The 3,391-nt window shown below is 35.6% G+C and overlaps 1 long non-coding RNA gene across 1 annotated transcript; it reads left to right on the top strand.

The window, feature by feature from the left end:
• Window positions 1-237: 237 nt before the first annotated feature.
• LOC145136587 (uncharacterized) lies at window positions 238-2,882 on the top strand. Its single transcript, XR_013720552.1, has 3 exons — window positions 238-374; window positions 1,246-1,310; window positions 2,742-2,882. It is a non-coding gene; the product is annotated as an uncharacterized LOC145136587 (long non-coding RNA).
• Window positions 2,883-3,391: the final 509 nt, after the last annotated feature.

The raw sequence follows: 3,391 nt of genomic DNA, 5'->3' as shown, positions 1-3,391 counted from the left end.
TTTATTGGGGTAATTGGGGTTGATGGACTCAAATGTAATAAAAGGAAACTTGGAATGTTAACTTATTAGGGTTAAGGTAAAAGGGCCATAATATGGAGAATTATGGGGATAGATGGCAAAATTTGGAGTAACCCCCAAGGAGAAGGATCTATCATTCTCCTTGTGTGCCGTCCATTCATGTGCATACATAAGAAAAAAATGATCGGCCCTCCCTTGTGTGAGGACGTGCGACGCAAACATCATGCCAAGATGGAAAAAACATGACTTGTGGAGGAAGGAGGAATCGACGAATCAAAGAAGAAGGAGGGGGGGGAATAAACCTTCCTTGATCGATTCTAGAAGGAAGAAGGGGCTGCGATTTTGGCCAAGAACTGGTAAAAAAATCATCTTCTAATCTCTTTTGTGGTGTTTATATGTCAAATTCCTTGTCAATTGAAGATTATGGTTGTCAATTCTCTTCCTAATTGATGATCATAATCTCATCTTCATCTTCTTAGGAACCTTTGAAGGTTCATATGGTGAAATTTCACTTGTGTTGGGTGTTTATGATGGCTCAATTGCTGTCAAAATTTCTTACGAACACCTTCAACAATGTATCTTGTTATTCCACCAAATGCTATGTACTTTGAAGCATGAGGTGTGGTTGGAATTGTCATTTTTATTTCTTGACATGTTACTTCTATTAAGAAGTTATTTTTTATCTTTTTGGGTACTTTTGGTTATGACTTAATAGGTTAACTGGTCAAAAAGTCACTGAAATCCAAAGCTGTAAAATTCAGCAAAACTTACAAATCTGTCCCTGTATTGGAAAAATTATAGAAAAATCACCAGGAGTCGGATTAAAGATCCGTAAATTCTCAAAGTTTTAGATTTGAGTCTAGTTTTTCCATGAATTTTTCCAGGACCTGTTGTTGCGTCCAACTTAGGTTAAAATCGCCTTTATCACCAGCTGGTCAGAATTTAGCTTCATTGATAAGCAGTTTTGTAAAAATCATATAAAATTGTAGAAAAATCTTTTGGAACTTTAAAAGTACTTTTTGAAAAGCTAAAAATCTGATCTTCTGAATATGAAATAAAAATTGAAATTATACAGGTCCCAAAGGTTCTAAAACAGCTCTAAACAAGTGGTTGTTTTTGGTCCAAATCTGGGAACTTTGCTTGTTAGTTGATTTATGTGTTTGGGTTATGGATTTGTCATCTTTGGCGTTGTAGAACTCCAATAACCTTTTGTTTGTATTGTAATAGGGGCAAGGGCGATATTTCAACCCTTACAATACTTGAAGTGTGAGTTGGTCACATCTTTGGCAAAGGTGAGTCAACTTCTTAGTTTTTAAAAGTATATTGTTAAGAGTATCCCATAACTTAGATGGAATGGGATGAACCTAGTAATCTAGGATGTATGTTCCCTTTTGATGATTGAGTATTGTGCCATGAATGTTGAAATACCTTATGTGTAATTGTATTTAGGATGTTACAAGCTAGATTCCTCTTTTTTTTATGTGAGATATGAGCTAGGGTCATGCTAGATTGAGTGATGTGTATGAATATTATATGATGTGAGGATGTTAATTCTTATTGAAAATATTTGTTTAAAATATTTTAGGACAAACATGCTAGTGTTGTATTATCTTTATAGAAGTTTTGTGAATGAAAGTAGTGCGTGATGTAAAATGTAATAACTATATAAAATTACATGTTTGCATGGAATAAACCCTTAAAGAGATAATGTGTTAATAAAAGTAAAGTCATAAAACTTACATGATTACTTGAAAGGGTAAAAGTGTAACTCCTTATTTAATTAATCATTAATAAATTAATTAAAATGGGAATACACTAGCAGGGCGAAGGGTAGTGTTGGCTCCACGAGGAAAGCCAATTAGGGTTGGCTCCTCGGGGTAGCCAACTAAGGTTGGCTCTACGAGGAAAGCCAATAGGTGTTGGCACTACTAGGTTATCCAAGTGGTGTCGGCTCAACAAGGATAGTCGGTTAGGGATTAGTCGACGAGGAAAGTCAGTTAATGTTTGCTCTACGATGAAAGCCAGTCGGATGGTTATTCTAGGCGACCAGTCTGACACATGGTTCACCTAAAGATAGGTAAAACTGGAGTGATGTTGGCTCTACGAGGAAAGTCGGCACAGAACATTACGTGGGAATTGGGAGGTGTAACTTGATGGAATTGGCACCGCTCGTACCAATCTCTAACGACAACGCATGTATACGTATGTGCAAAGTCGGAGTAGCGAACGCAACACACCGGGAGCAATGATTACGGGTGAGAGTCGTGCCTCATCTAGTGAATTGGGTCGTGACGGTCACGTTAGTAGCGGGGTTCTTGCTTTGGGCGTTTGCGGTGAATAAATAGACCCTAAGTAGGAGGTATTACTTTAATAATTACAGCGATGGTAAGCGGTGAGTAATTATTAATGTAAAGCAGAGAAACAAAATATTATATATTAATATTTAAGCGGTGAATCGATAAAATAAAATTAGTTACAGCGGCGTTGAGGAGAGTAACTAATAAAAGAAGCGCTAAAAGAAGAACTAAAATAAATTAAGCTAAATGTGTGTTTGTGATACGGTGTGATGTTATATGTATTGCTTGTGAGTCTTTGACTGTGTGTGGATGATTTGTGTGAATCCATCTATGATATGTGTGTTCTCTTAACACTGTACTATATTGACTCACTTAGCTTATACTAACATTTGTTCTTTGCTTGTTGGTTTTTGTGCATTGGAACAGGTAGCTTGACATGATGCCTTGGTGAGGATGTGAACCACTGGGTAGTTTTATTTAGTATCTTTAGTTAAGATACCATATGGACATGTTGGGTTTTCATCATTATGTTTTTGTGAACTTTAAATTTTGATGGGTTTGTTTTAACATGAAAGAAACATTGGTGATGTTTTTGAAATAATCACAATAAGTCTTCCGCAACGTATTCTATTAAATAAATGTTTTAAAAATAAAAAAAATTGGGTGAAAAATCACGATGTTACATCTGAGGATCGTGGGAAGGCAAAGGTCTGATTGAACATACTCGTTGGGAGATTTGTTACTGAGCATTTTGTGGCACTCTGATATTTTGTGATGATGATTTGTATTTAATACTTGTGTTTTTCTGATGACTTGGTTTATGAACAATATTTTGGGTAATTTAAAAATGAAAATTTTTGTTTGAAATTTGAGGCATTACAATTTGGCATCAGAGCCCTGGTTTGTGGGATTTGGATGAACTCTAGAATAATTCCAAACTCAAACTAAGGATCTAAAGATTTTCACAAAAACTTTTCAAAGAAATAGAGATTTTTATAGGAGAAAAACCTAGTGAAGCAGTGTGTACAATCAATTAGAGCTCGAGCGACAGTTTCCAAAAATATCTCAATTTGTAT

Source organism: Lactuca virosa, chromosome 9, assembly GCF_052849685.1.
Source record: "Lactuca virosa cultivar CGN04683 chromosome 9, Lactuca_virosa_CGN04683_v6, whole genome shotgun sequence".
Taxonomy (NCBI): domain Eukaryota; kingdom Viridiplantae; phylum Streptophyta; class Magnoliopsida; order Asterales; family Asteraceae; genus Lactuca; species Lactuca virosa.
The sequence above is the reverse complement of the archived record's forward strand: the minus strand, read 5'-3'. Positions and strand labels throughout refer to the sequence as shown.